The sequence below is a fragment of the Lutjanus erythropterus genome, chromosome 6 (genome assembly GCF_056507025.1).
Source record: "Lutjanus erythropterus isolate fLutEry1 chromosome 6, fLutEry1.hap2, whole genome shotgun sequence".
NCBI lineage: Eukaryota > Metazoa > Chordata > Actinopteri > Lutjaniformes > Lutjanidae > Lutjanus > Lutjanus erythropterus.
This window is the reverse complement of record NC_139322.1, coordinates 24,223,370-24,239,938: the sequence shown is the minus strand read 5'-3', so window position 1 is coordinate 24,239,938 and position 16,569 is coordinate 24,223,370.

The window sequence follows — 16,569 nt, the reverse complement described above, 5'->3', positions numbered from 1 at the left end:
TCTCTCTCTCTCTCTCTCTCTCTCTCTCTCTCTCTGTTTGGTGCTTTGGGTACAACTATCTCATATTGGTCACTGGATCTTCAATATGGCTTCTCATGGCAAAGAACTCTCTGAGGATGTGAGAAATAGAACTGTTGCTCTCCACAAAGATGGCCTAGGCTATAAAAGATCAGTAACACCCTGAAATTGAGCTGCAGCACGGTGGCCACGGTCATATAGCGGTTTTCCAAGACAGGTTCCACTCTGAACAGGCCTCACCAGGGTCGACCAAAGAAGCTGAGTCCTTGTGCTCTGTGTCATATCCAGAAGTTGGCTTCAAAAAACAGACACATGAGTGCTGCACACATTGCTGCAGAGGTTGAAGAAGCGGGAGGTCAGCCTGTCAGTGCTCAGACCAAACGCCACACACTTCATGAAGTCGGTTTGCATGGCCCCCTCGTCCCAGAAGGAAGCCTCTTCTGAAGCTGGCTCACAAGAAAGCCCGCAAACAGTTTGCTGAAGACAAGCAGTGAAGAGCATGAATTCCTGGAACCATGTCCTGTGGCCTGATGAGACTAAGATAAACTTGTTTGGCTCAGACGGTGTCCAGCATGTGTGGCGGCACCCTGGTGAGGAGTACCAAGATAATTTCTTGCCTACAGTCAAGCATGGTGGTGGTAGCGTCATGGTCCGGGGCTGCATGAATGCTGCTGGCACTGGGGAGCCGCGGTTCATTGAGGGAAACATGAATTCCAACATGTATTGTGACATTCTGAAGCAGAGCATGATCCCCTCCCTTCAGAAACTGGGCTGCATGCCAGTTTTCCAACATGATAACGACCCCAAACACACCTCCAAGATGACAACTGCCTTGCTGAGGAAGCTGAAGGTGAAGGTGATGGACTTGCCAAGCATGTCTCCAGACCAATTGAGCACCTGTGGGGCATCCTCAAGCGGAAGGTGGAGGAGCGCAAGGTGTCATCATCATGTAACATCCATCAGCTCCGTGATGTCATCATGGAGGAGTGGAAGAGGATTTCAGTAACAACCTGTGCAGCTCTGGTAAATTCCATGCCCAAGAGGATTAAGGCAGTGCTCGATAACAATAGTGCTCACACAAAGTATTGACACTTCGGGCACAATTTGGACATGTTCACTGTGAGGTGCACTTTGTGCATCAGCAGCACACAGTCTGTATATATATACAGTATGTCACAAAAGTGAGTACCCTTGCAGCGACATTGTGCACCCTCACATACTTCAGCTTTACTGCTAATCACAAATTATGCTAAATTTTATTAAAATATGTGCAGTTGCAAGGACTTTGGAAAAAGAGCAGTGATCCAAAATATTTCTTAGGGTGTGCCGAGTCTCACAGTCTTTAAATCTGCAGAGACGGAGAGAAAGAGTCACCAAATGTTGATCTACATGCTCCACTAACTCCTTCAGAGTTATTAGAGCATGTAGATCATAACGTATTTTATCCTGCCTGGTTCTAAACATTCATTCTGCAGCGCTGATGAAACAACAACTGACCATTTCAAACACATGACAAATTTATTTAAGGAAATTAGTATTTAACAGCAAAGTTTTGAGTTGGATGGATTCACTGCAGGACTGAAATCACTTTTTTAGAGCTGACTCAAACAATAAAAATCATAAGTAATAATTTTGGAATAGCTTGCTGTGAGTCCTGGGACAGTCTGCTCTCTGTAGGCAGCCAGAGAACACACTAACCAGTGACGGTAACTGGTTTCATTTCCCAGAGTCATGCTTTGGCGTCCAAATAGACACAATTAGCACTGTGTGTTGGCTCCAGGTTGGCACTGTCATCCTCTGCACACACTGAGTCACTGATGCGTGCCGACGCTGCTGTCTGCCTGGGGACGCATAATAACACCAAAGCTCAAAACAGGAGCCAAGACTGTCAAAAAATAAAAAAAAACTGAGAATAATGTGGCCTCGTTTTTGCTGCTTATTCTAGTATAACAGTGTAATATGTTTTTATCACCACTATAATGTGTTAAATCATTTTGTATATTTATATTTTTCAGCACATTCAGATTTGTGGTGATTCAAGTAAGATGTAACTTTTCATGACTGGAAAAACACAACGCACCGCTTCAGGCGCGCAGATGCTCCATGACTCTTTTCAGTGTCACACGTTTTATTGTGAGAACATCATGACTCCCCTCAGAGTCATGGCTTTTTATTCACTCACCGACTGTGAGTAATTTCATGTCATAATAATGACTTTATTAATTTCTAGTTGCCATAAAAGTGCATCTTCAAAGTGAAACTCCAGTAACAGTAACTTTCAAATGTTAAATAATGAAAAGACCAGTGTGAAGGTGTTTGGACCCAAACATTGCATTGAGGGAGTCCATCCATGAAGCCAGAAATGTGGGAGTAATCTTAGAATCTAATCTGCCTTACATAAACACTTAAGCAATATCACCAAATTAGCTATTTCCTTAATCAGAAATATCACCAAGATCAGGTCATTGCTTTCATATATCATCCATGCTTTTGTCTCCAGCAATTTTTTTGTGATTTTAATTCATTATATGTCAGACTCCCCCAGAAATCATTAAACCGCCTTGAATTTGTACAAAATATGGCGCTCTTACAAGAACTCAAACGTATGAGCACATTACACAAGAACACAAGATTCTGCTTGATCAAGGTCTAGTGCCGAAACGTTGCAAATAAACGTTATTTTGCAAGTTAGACCGTTTTTTGGTCTACTCGTCTCTCTCCTATGCACCTGTCTCATCTAACAGATGTGCAAAGTGTTCCTTGGTTCTATGTCAGAGAGGTCAAAATACACAAAATAATAGGTATAACTCTGATCATTTGTTATTAATATTATGAGTTATCAGTTAGAGAATCTGAGGATAAAGCACAGTGTCCTAACTCATTACACACAGGTGACATGTTACTGTCATTTTAAACATATCTTTAGCAGATAATATGTCTATTAAGTGGTAGAACCTTGCAAATACTTCTTAAAAGTTTTTTTTTTTTTTTTTACTACAACTGCCTCCCACAGTGGCAGCTGCTCCATCATATTATTTACAAAAGGCTGAATGACATCAACAATCAATTATTTAAGATAGGCCAATCAAGTGCAATAGACAAGTGAAATCACATATTTTACAAAGATGAACAGGACATTTTAATAACCAAAAGCAAGTATTATTGTTTCATTTGATACAGCATACAGACAGCTCTTGTTTTAGCTTGTTCATTTTTGGGACAACTGCTCAAAATTCTGGTCTGCTCTAAATTTTTCTTGACTGCACTCCTAGATCTGCTAACCAGCCTTTGCCGTCAGTCCCCAAGGCTAGACATGCCATGAGGACTCTTCAACTCTGCAATAACCATCCACTGGGAGCAAGACAAGTTACCTCAGTGTCCTCTTTTAAAACTCTTTTAAAAATTCATGCTTAGACTACGAGGGAAGATAAGGTAAACACCTACAGTTTGTAGACTACCTTATCTGACTTATTTTCCAACTCTAAGACCCAGACTCTTTTTTTTCTTTAATTACTTAGTATATACACATTTAGTTATCTTTGTTTTTTTATGTAATATTTATGTATTTGAAAATTTCTCCTTTCCTTTTCAGTCTGTCCAATCCAAAGTACAATCTTTTTACCTTTATAAGGTATACACATATCATCTGCTTTATATCTATGAATGTACGGTATTATAATTTTATAATTCTTTTATGAAAATGAGCTCTCACACCAGAGTATACTCTATTTATAACTTTCTTTGGTTCAATAAAACATATTTGAAACAAAACAATTTTTTATACAATGATTTTTACTGAGACTTTTGTTTGTTTTATACTTTTATTCATTTATCTATTCCTAAATGTATCTACTGTCTTTTTGCATTGAATTGATTTAAATTTGTAAATGCACTATGTATTTTCTGTTTTTATGCCTTTGAAGCACTTTGCAAACCTGTAACTATATAAATAAAGTTGACATCAATTAACAAGTAAAACTCTTTCCTCCGTCTCTCCTAAAACATTTCAGGACTCTGACTGTCCAGAGGTGACAGCAGGATCATGAATAAGAAAGTTCAGTTTCACTCTGTAGCATCTGTCTGGTCGTGCAGTGAAGTGAGATGTCTTTGGTTGAGTCACAAATGGCCTACAGGGGGTTTGGTGATTTACTGCAGCATCCTACAACCTTCATCTGTTAGAAGGTCACACAGCTCAGAACCACACAAATGGACCTGGTGGACCAGAGACACAGCAGGGGGGGCATCTGTACAGTATAATTCAGACCTGGTAAAAACATCCCTTCTGTGTTTGTTAAAACTGTATCAGAGAAGTGGGATTCATCTCTGTTTTGTGTTGCATTACATAAAGTGTTTCTGTTATTTTGTCCATCCTCTATACTGTGTGTACATGGGGTGAACAAAATGATAATTCTTCTGCCTGTAAGGACTAAGCCATCAAATAAATACCCTCTAAACCCACCTACATTTATTAAAAAAAAAAAAATCACCCACACTTATTTTTTTGGTACATTATAAAACAAAAGCATGAAACATGAATAACACAGTGCCATTAAAGCATTCAAGGTTTGTTATAAACATTCAAGGCTTGAAAATAAAGCAGAAAATTAATCTCAGGCACTCTGAATATACAGGTATGAATCAGTTTATTGAAACAGAAACCAATATGTTTTAATTTAACAGCTTCATTAGAGTGTTAAGAAATTGTGTGTTGTGATACATTTGAAAGAATAGTTAGACATCACTTTCTATGAGAGATACCCGAATCCAAACACTTTATTTGGGAAAGCATAAATGTTGTGGGGGGGAAACAGATATTTCCTCCATCCAAAAATATTCATTATTATTTGGAAAAAGTCAACTCCATGATTACCTCGGCAGAGTTAAAAGGGGTCACCTTCTTCTTTAATCAATCACTGATTTAATGCACCAAGATTATTTACTTCAAGTGAAGGATATTATTATACTTGTATATCTTTACTGTAGAGTTATTATTATAGAAATATAATTTATTATATACAGGTATTAAATCAGTTTGATGCTTTGAAGGCACAACATTGCCAGTGAATATTAGGTTAGAAAATAAAATATTTGCCCAATTTAATGTGACTTCTAGTGTAAACCACACCTACTTCAGTCTTCTAGTCAAATACAGAGACAGATAATTTTATTGATTGAACAGATGCGATACAAATAATGACGTATCTGTGGACTCCCATTAGAAATGATAAAAGTTGTATCATGTTTGAAAGAAGAGTTTGACATATTTGGAAATATTCCCTTTCTTGCTGAGAGTTAGCTGAGGAGATCTACATCATTCTCATATCAGTACAGTAATTATGAAGCTATAGCCAGCATCCTGTTAGCTTAGCTTAGCATAAAGACTAAAGCACTAAGAGTGCCTTCCATTCCCATACAACATACACTGTTTAGTATGCCAGAAAAAGGTTTAGTGTGTCCCAATTCATAGTATGTGAAATGTGCACAGTATGCCAAAAATACCAGGATGTCAGGACTTCATCCAGTCACATTTTGCAGGATACAAGCCAGCATGATTTTCTGACAGTCCTTTGTGAGGCAGAAGATACGTCACAGACAGAGCACCACAGACAGATGACAGATGAATGAGCAAGACGGTCAAAGTTCAAGGTGATGAAGTATGTCTAAACATAGTACATATTTTGTAAAAGCAGCTGCAGTACATACTCAAAATAAGAAGAAAAAAGATGCAATTTGGAACGCAGCTTAAGAGTAAAAATGCCAGTTTTCTAGAGAGGTTGGTGTGCTGGACTATTTCTTGGCAAGCATAGTAACAACTATTCTAGCATATAACCCCCTGCAAAACTACATTTTACATTTCAATTTTTGGACGGATTTAACAAACCAGTCTATCAACTATTGGTCTTCTCATCAAACCCTTGGCAAAAAAGTAAATAAGCACATTTCCTTAAATGTTGAAAATGTCTTATCTCTCTGGGCCCTGTGCAGGACATTTAACATTTATTAATTAATTTTTTTTACACAATATTTGAATTTTTGACAACAGAATGAGATACAAAACACACATGGCAGCTAGGATGATTGCAAGCAAATCACAGACCTGAAAGGACAGAAAAAGAGAAAAAACTGTGGAAAACCATCATATTATGTAAACATGCATGTTACATCATTAGATAGGGAGACATTACACAGAGATCTCAGAGCGTCAATATGTTACACGGATCAGGGAGTAAACAGCTAAAGAAAAGCAGCGAAGTACCCAGAAGAGAGCATTAGACATTCACAGAGGTACAGGAGGGACACAAGTCCACAATGCGACGCCCCCCTGCACAGTATGTTTGCTGTTCATTATGGGAGTCATTCCCTTTAAAGACTGATCTCAAGCACTCCATTGGAAAAACTTTCATACCACTGGTTCACAGTTGGGGATCTGTGATTAATCTGTAACATTAATTTATAATTGTACTGTTAATCCTTCAAAGGCTCTGTGTTTGGATGCTGCTGCAACACTGACATATAATTAATGAACAGCAAAGTGGAAGGAGGTCCCACAGCCGCAGTGTAATTTTCATAGAAACCAATCAGTGCAGTCAGTCAGCTGATAAATTGCTGTATCATCAAGCAGGACCAAGGCCGAGGCCATCACACCCCCTCCTCACTGCAGGTTACCCATCATACATCACTCTTCTCCACTGATAAGGACAGTACATTTGCATTTAAATTCTGGACCCTCTTTCTCTTCCTCGCTCACATCAGGAGGTCTGGACTCAGCAGTATTAGACTTAACATCACTATCATCATAAATTTCCTCTCAGCGAGCATCTGCCCTGAATCATAGCAGCACAGTGGAGCCTGGATGTATCTTCACTTAGCCCACCTTTCACTTTTTGTTTATCCATGTTGAGGTTATTATGGGAGTGGGTGTAATCTGTAAACTTTTTATGTTTCACAAGAGGATTATTCTGTCTCTCTTCAGAGAAAATGTGTCGTTACATAATATATGATCTCATTCTTTTTCCTTTTATTTTTATTAGATTATTTTATCATACTGTAAATAGAAACATGGAAATCCTAGATTAATTCAGTTATTATTTCAAACAAAAAGGTTATATCCGTCTCAGTCGGCCAATTCATGGAACAATTTATATTGTGGATAAAAAATGTTTACAGGGTTGATGTTTGCATGTGGACTCTGACCTCCTACATCACGAGGCTCAGAGCCTACAGGTGGGTTCAGTGATGAAGGTGGGATTTATGAAATGCTGACTGGACCAGCAGCATCATAACAGCTATTGTGAAGACTGGATTGGGTGCATGTTGCACTGAACTGAGCATGTTATGTGTAAGTAGCACATCCAGTTATTAGCCTGAATTGCAAGGTTTGCTCTCTCCTATGGGCTGATGTACTTAATGTAATGTTTAATAAAATGTCACTAGAGGTATATTTTACTCCAGAAACACAGTAGAAGTACTAAGGGCACTCACAGACCACACATCTCTATCAATACCAGTATGATATACAAATCCGCAAATGCAACCACTTGGAAAAAAAACAGCAAGGACAATTTAGACATTTCTTATGTCTTACATACCTGCTGCATTTGTTTCTACAGTGATGTTTGAGGTGGGTGTTATATTTTCTTGTTTTCTTGTTTAGTCACTGAACACCACCATGGGTTTGTGCATTGTGCAATGACATCAGTTCATTTTGCATAACCACCAGTTAAAAAAAGTGAAAAAAAATTGTGCATCCACCCTGTGATTTTGATCTGCTCCAAATGTTAATGGGTTCATCCTTGGCCCATGCTACACCCCTCTACCAACATTCATCACAATCAGGCTGGCAGTTTGTCCGTAATCCTGCTGAAAAACAGACAAACAAACCTAAATGAAAACATAACCTCGTTGGCATAAGTAATAAGACAACTCTGTGAGAAAAACTAATATAACAATCTAATTAGCTGGAATAGACTGAATTGTTACAATAGTAGCTGCAGTGAGGCAAACAAAGAATCTACAGCTGTGCTTACGGCTCTGTGAGGCTGCATTTAGCTACAGCTGTAGCTAAAGAAGAAGAAGAAGATCAGTGAAAAATTTATATGTAATTTGCAAAAATGTAGTCATATACCAAAGAGAAGGACTGTTGCCTTCTTTGCCATAAGAACTTGAAAATAAAAGGTACTGTCTTTTAGTAAAATTAAAGAAGACAAGTTATCGATATTTTCATTTTTGTCTGTGAATCATTTCTTTGAGCTTGAGGTTCCCATCATTGAGACAAAAAAAAAGATCAAATCAACATTACATTTATGAAAGTCATTCAAACATCTCCGTTGCAATGCTCAGCCAGTTGTTGCATACATCTGAGAGGCTGCATTAGCAACAACTGCAGCTGCACTGTTTCACTTTTAGTGTCACTTTTCAGTTGCTTAGATGAAAATAAAACTAACTAATGTGGCTAAACTACATGTTAAAAACATATATGGTAATATCTTTTCATGCAAGGGTCTTTAATGAGTCAGGTTTCAGTAAAGGTCACAGAGTGCTTAGTAAAATAAAACGTTATTGTGTGTTAACATCACACTTGCTCACTCTGCACAACCTATTCTGTGTGGTTTGACGGCTGATGAAGAAGCATTACTCACTCTGTCTGAATGAACATTAGGTGACAGAAACTGTGATGACATACATATTTATGAGAACATTACAAATGCCAGAGGTCTGCAAAAATGAAACTTTTATGCAACAACTAGCCATGTCTTCAGTACAGTTTGTGAGCTTTTCACTCTGTCAAATGGAATTAGTTCAGTTCTGTCAGTCCTCATAAACCAGCTCCTGTGAGGCATCTGACATGAGAAACATCAGGTAAAGACTGCAGTCAGACACCAGTGCAGTATATCCATAGAGTGTTTTTTTTAAGTCTCAGCCCTCATCTTCCCCAGTGCAATCTTGCTCGTGTCTTCTGACCTCATTAGAGCCAGAGAGAGCTGTGTCCTGCAGGCGGGGCAGGGAGGAGGAGGAGGAAGGATGTTGAGGTTGTAAAATCCAGACAGATGCTGCACAGTTAATAATGCAAGCCAGCTGTCAGCATTCAGGAGGGTGAGAAAGTGGAAATCAGCCAAGAAGCCTTCAAGCTGGTTGGGCACTCAGACACAGTGGTTCAACAACCTGAAACACATTTTGACTTCTGCCACAGCAGCACACACTCATGTTCATATTAGACCTGCTGGATAAACACTTTTAGCTTGCTGAGTGCAATATACTTTAACCAGTAAAAACTACAGATGAACATTTTGGAAAATTTGCATATCTGCTTTCTTGCTAAGAGTTATAAGATTAGCCCAATAATGCTTTCATATCCGTTCATGAAATGCATAGCTACAGCCAGCAGCCCGTTAGCTTAGCTTAGCACAAAGACTGAGGACAAGGGAAAAGATCTAGTTAACAGCACTGTGATTTGCATGGCTAATTGTCGTTTTTACACTTTTTTGGACAGATGAAATGAGTTGCAATTGGAATGTGGATTTGTTACCATCACCGAGCGTTACCTACTTTGACCAGAAGTCCCAGTCAGCAAGCTGGGTGTCTGTAAAACATTGAAATGTCCCAGTTTTCACCACAATTTAAATGATAGTGTAATTATAAAATTAGACTTATTATACAGAGCTTACATGAATGGTTCATAGTCTATGATGATGTCTATGACCCTTAAATTATTTTTTGTTTCTTTCTGTGCCTTTGATAGTATAGCTGAGATATGATGGGGGGCAGCTCTCCCTGACAGAAGCTGTCAGTATGTGAACGGTTAGCTGTCTTGCCAAGGAGAAAGTCAGTCTTTTCCAAATAGCTCCAGGAGGCTCATTCCTTCCTTCATAAAGCACTTGGCAATTACAATGCTGTGTTCATGGCATTCTTGGTGTTGAAAGGTGCTCTCAGTAGGTGTGCTAAGCACTGAAATAAATGTCCCCCATCCTGATAAAAGCACCATGTCAGGGACCAAGCAGTGAGGCAAAGAGGAGAACGGGAATTTGTTGAAAAAGAGGGTTTTTATTTACCCAAAAAATGCCAAACAATATAAACCAGGAACTTAATAACTAGGCCTATACAAGAGGTCAACAGAATATAACTACTCAAAATGACAGCAACAAAACAAGGTGTTAACTGATCAAACTGGCCTAACAAAATGAAACATGAGGGAACATATATACTGGCTTGGCCAAACCAACTAACACAAAAGGGGAGAACAAAATGGATATCCACTAAAACTAATACACAGGAAAAACTAACTAAACCCAAACCCCCCTCTGACATGGCAGGAGATGGTATGGTCTGATGAGCTGGCCACAGGATTTAACAGGTTGCACCCTTTGGCCACACCTTTTGCCTGTCCAGGAGGAAACCACCCCCACCAGCATGGTAACTCAAAAGAAGACAAAGAAAAATCATTAATACAACAGAAAATTACTAAGTTTAACCGTACAGTGTGAAAACGTGTGCACTCCATTTAAACAGTGTAAAGCTAAAGGAAAATAAAGAAATTATAACTCAAACTGTAGTGTGGACCTGAATTGTTTGGGGTGTGGTTGACTGTAAATTAAATTAACCTGTGCATTGAACAAAGAAGTGAGGTGTGTGTGTGCACAGTTTTACCCTCAACTGTCCATTTGTGTGGCCTTGGCCATCACACACCATGTGCATGCATAAGAGCAAACATATGGACATGAATCAATGTATGGTATACATAAGGGTCCTGGTTTGATGGTTTGAAAATATGGCCTAGTTTTTCTGTGTTCTGTTTTTGCGAAACAGTAGTAGTAATAATAGTAATAGTAATTCGAAATAAGATAAGATAAGATAAGGTAAAATCTTTGCAGGTGCTGGGCAACAACAGTCCACACAACATGAGGAAAAAATACCTTCACAGTGCTTTCTTGTTTCTTTCTTGTTCTCTTCTTTTGTGCTACATGGTCATGATGATGTTTTCACATTACATTAATTAAAAAAATAATAATAACCCACCAACCATCATATATAAATAAAAGACAAGAAAATGAGGATCACTTTTGTTTTCCTCTGTAGTCTCTGACAATAACCTCCATGCTGTACATGGCTACAGTTCAAACACACCTGGAACAAAGAAAGTGTCACCTGTGTAAATAAATCTGCTTCCCTCTGGCTTCTGACCTCTGTCGCACACGATCAACAACATCACCTCTTCTCCAATAAATGCAGTGACTGACCTGCATATGATTCACAATATGATAATACGTTATTACATCTGTGATCAATCATTAATGCTAAAATGTTTGTCAGACCTATAAGATAATTTACAGTAAATGCTACATGATTCTTTGTAATTAGTTAAATCCCTCAGGGACATCATCCGTATTATCCTCAATATTTTTTAAAAATAACAAAAAATAAGGAGCTTAATCCAAAGCTTGAATCACATTTTAATTTGACTCGAGCCTGGGCACAGATTACAAAATAATAACACTTTTATACAGTATTCAGTGTCTGGAAAATAAATATTGTGCTGGCGTCGATTTGTGTGTTCATCAGGGAGAAGGGAGATTAGTCAAACAGACAAATGTTTTAAACTACAGCCAACTAAAGGGTGTGTCTCTCTGTTTACAGCTGAATCTACTGTAAAAAAAATAATAAACTCAGAAGAGGAGATCCATTAAAGTGGTTATACATAAGACAGTTAAGTGGCTGAACTATGGAACTATGGCTTCTGGGAATCGTGTTTTTTTTATATGTATGTTTGTGTAACAGGAAGAGATTTATTTGCGCATGTCAGTGTAGACAGCTTCGTGATAATGACGGCAGAAACAGGAGGGAATTGTAATAATGACCCTGCGTTAAACCCCTGTTTCCCAGAAAACCTCCACACACTACAGAGAGCAAAGGGCTGTGATTAATAGAGCCAACAGCAAGAGAAAGCTTTTAAATCCCTGAAAGCTTGCCACAAGACTCTTCTCAAAGCAGAAGATTATTACAGACTGACACAGACATGAAACAAATCTGTTTAATTTACAGTAGTGCTCTCCCTCTCGTGATCCTTGGAGCGCCAGGGCTTTCTCTCTCTCTCTCTTTCTTTTTTTAACTGTCTGTTTATTGGTGTTTCAGATATCACACAGTAAGCACTGTGTAAAAATAAATAAATAAAACATTTTAAAAATAGCCACAGCCACACATGAAAACAACAAGACCTATACAGTACAAATAAAATGGCTTTATAATGTTATTAATGACATCTCACATAACCTTGTTATTGTAGCAAATTTAGTCACTGGGAAAAGTAAAAAAAGAGCTGAACAAAAGGTTCAGCAATTGGTGAAATTAGTATTCTGATATTCAGATTAGCAATGACAGAGAATTATGAAACCCTCTTCAGCTCTACAGAGACTTGTGGCATTGTTTTGTTCTTACGATCCACAACTACTGGTTTGGTTGACTCTGCTGGCTCTCATTCGCATTGTTTACACATGCAGCAAAATTTAACAGCTTAAGTGTCAGATAATTCCCTCAGGAGCAGGAGGAGACCAAAACAAACAAAGAAACAAACAAACAAAAAGGAGACTAAATATTGGACTCGTCAGGTATTAAGAAACACAAATCCAAATTAATGATATTTTTGCTCTGTTGGATGCGTAAATTTAGCAACTGTTAGGACAAGTTTGTCATGTCAACTTAAAGAATGATCATATGTTGCTGGTCTGTTTGCAGCTATTTCTGATCTTCTTGCTTATGCTCTTGTTTGCTTATTTTGGTCATATGGAGGCATCAGTATTAAACTGAGACTGTTTCATAACCACTTAAAGTCTCCTTGAAGCTGCTTTATAAAACGCAAAAGGCCATATCTAGAGCCAGTGTTTAGCTTGTCCATTCTGGGTTTCTAGAGTATTGCTGATTTGTTATATGTACTCTATTATTACATTATTATTGATGTATTACAATATTGCAATATACAGTTTTCCTTTAACAAATAATCATCATTAAAATGTTTATATATAATAATAATAATAATAATAATAATAATAATATGTTTTGTGTGTAAATTCTTAATCAGGGCACTGGGATAAAAATACATTATACAAAACTACATTGTCCCTTAGAGTGACAACAACAACAACCCACACTCTCACTGTTTTGCAGATGCAGTAGTTGTATTTACAGCTTTTTAAAACATTAAATCACACAGAAAAGCGTCCATGATGTTTGTATTTCATTCAACTATATTTCACATTTCACAATTTAATAATATCAATATCACTTTCAACCACCTCAGAATTAAAGCCAACAATGACGTGTAAAGGTCAGTATTTATTAATCTCTTGGCCACTGGCAAGAAACAAAAAACAAAGGCAAGTTCAGTATGTGTCCAGTTTCTTAACCTGCCATGTCTTGTATGGAAGTTGTAAATGAGAATAAACTGGAGAAACAGCCACTCAAATGAGTTTTTAGATGAGAGTAACAGATCAAAATAGGTGTTTTTGCTTGTCTTTATTCTTTATTCTTTATACTGTAGGTCTCAGTAGAATTGAAAAAACTGTTAGGCTGTTTAAATACTGAACTAACTGACAATATAGGCATTTTTATTGGAACAAAATTTTAAATGTGCACAGGTGTAAATAATAAAATGTGACTGATGGCTGTATTACATTTAGTATGCTGGTTCCATGTCACACTCTCATGACCTACTGTTATACTTGAATGAAGTGCAGCCAACCTGCACTTTCTCTACATTGACAAGAGGTGAAAATATCTGCTGTGAAAAAGACAGAAATGTATATTTTTCTGTAGAGTTTGCATTTTAAACTTTAAAATATCCTGTATCTTTGAGTGATGGTCCAGTCTTTGCTTGGAGACAGGCACATAGGAGAGCACCTGAGGGTGATCCTGCACCTGAATAATAGATACATCCTCCAGCACCAAAGTAACTGACTCATTCACTCGCTCATCATACACTGCCATTGGCATCAGCAACCATTACATAACCGCTGCAAAGGCCGGGTCCAGCTTAACACGGGGCAGTCTGTCTGTCTGGGTGCTGCTGAATTGGCTTTTTGGGCTGACTTCCCACTCGTGCATCGTAGCAGGATTGAACGAACCACATGCTGGCAGGATAGAGCTGAGAATGATGGTTGATTAGATGGAGAGAAGTCTAAAATCTGTTTATGAAATCCTCTTACTCATACTGGAGTCACTGCAGTGCATTCATGCGAGTGTCTTATGCAATCAGGGCAGTCAGGTTTTGTTTTGGCTGGCTCTGTGAAGGCCATAGTTTTGGGGGGGGGGGGGGCGGGATGAGAAGAAGCAAAGCTCAGGGGGGATGACCTCATCATCCCAGTATCTGATACTCAACCAGCTAATGAAGGGAATTGAGAAGGTGTGCCTGAGAGCGCTTTGAGAATGATGACTAAATTTAGAAGCAGCAGAGAGCATCGATGTGGCCATTAATCGAAGAGGTGTACACTCAATTACATTAGCAAACACACAAGTGAGCTGTCTGGAACGCAGACACAAGCAAGAGTAGAGAGTTGCTGTGGTGGAATATAATTACATTTACTCAAGTACTGATTTATTGTCAGAATGTGATATAATTTTCACTAGTGTATAATCACCTGTAAATTGTTGTGTTTTTGTTAACTGAGAATGACTTTTATCGACAGAGGGCACAGATCCTCCTCCAGGAGTCCACCATGTTGCAAAGCCATGTTCCTACAGCAGCCTGGAACGAACAAACCAAACACTGGCTCCAGGGTCCAGATACAGCCTTTTGCATTTTTCAAATTTTGCGATTATAGGTTTTCCTACACGCTTGGAAGGGGAGAGTGAGGCCACATGCTTGCAATCTGAAACCTCACTACTAGATACCTGCAGACTAGTCCTTTAAGCAAATTAAAAGTACAACGTGCAGCAATTTCCATGCATTAGTCACTTTCTATTGCCAATATGTGAATGGACTGTAAAGTAACTTAAAAAGTGAGAGCTCAATCAATTTTCTTGGTTGTCTTTAACAGCCTGTGGACTGATTTCTACATAAAGGACTAGTGGTGTTTTTTCTGGCATCCACATCCCAAAGAATGTGATGTTTGTGCACTCCTGTGTGCCTTGCATCTCTTCAGCTCCCCTACAGTGCCAACAGAGTGTAACACAATCTAACGTTAGGTTAAAAATCCACTACCATCAACAAATGACCAGCACCCACCACAACACAAGCCAAACTCAACTTACTTCATCTATCAACATGATGCCAGCCAATCATGTTCGGTCTTGTATATATCACTTAATGGCCACCACTGTTAGCTAATGACAAAGAATTTTTAAATTAAATTTTACATAGTACCTTAAAGCCACTTTTTAACTCTACTCCACTACATTTCAGAGGCAAATATTTAACTTTTTGTTTTTGACTGTCCAACCTACTACAGGAAAGGACCAGTGTGTAGGATTTAGTGACATCTGGCAGTGAGCTTGTCAATTGCAAACAGCTCATCTCACTGTCCTCTTCCCCCACGAAACTCACGCAAAATGTGAAAAGCCACATCTAGAGCCAGTGTTCAGTTTGTCTGTTCTGGGTTTCTGTAGAAACATTTGCCACAACATGCAGTGGCCTCTGTGATAGAGGATCCTCTGTAGATATAAACAGCTCATTCTAAGTTAACAAAAACATAACAGTTTTTATTTTCAGGTGATTATACACTAATGAAAACATTATGAATATTTTATTCCAGTTCTGCCGTATTCTGCCAATATATGCCCGTAAATCTTCCACACTGGACCTTTAAAATTTTACATACAAAACATATGACTAGGTCATATGTATAATGTATTGTTTTACATTGTATACAATACATTGTCAAGTATTTGTATTATAGATTAAACTACTCAACATTATAAATATATTTTATTTTTTTCTCTACCTCTACCAACTTTAGAAGAACATGAAAATGCACTTTAATGCATAAGTAATAATAACACTAATAAGCCAATGATATAACAATATGAGAAGGTGGTTTATTGTTGTATATGAGCACTTTTATTTTTGCTACTTTAAGTATGTTTTATATTTCTGTTCTGTCACTTAAGTAAAATTACTAATGCAGGACTTTTAGTTGTAATAAAGTATTTTTATAGTGTGGTATTGCTATATTTACTTAAAGTTACTACAAGGAACTTTCATGTTTCATGTGTCAAAAATGCCAAAATGTCAAAAATATAATCATGTAAAGAAAAATCTCCTCCTGCTTTTTTGAACTTGTTAACTTTTCCTGTGAAAATGCTGTAATTCATTTTATCTGATTTCAAAGGAGAATCTGAGCCGATGGTAGGCATTGAGAATAATTATATAAAAGCAGAGCATCTTCTCAATGATGGTTTTGTTTGCTTATGTAAGTCATACAAAGGCATCATTATTAAATTAAGACTGAGAATTGATTCTCCTCAGCTGTTGGTCTCTTCACCTTAGCTGAAAAGGAACCGTGTGAGTGTGCATGCTCCATTATTCACAGCCTAGAGCTGAATAAATAAAGGCACACAGTAAACACC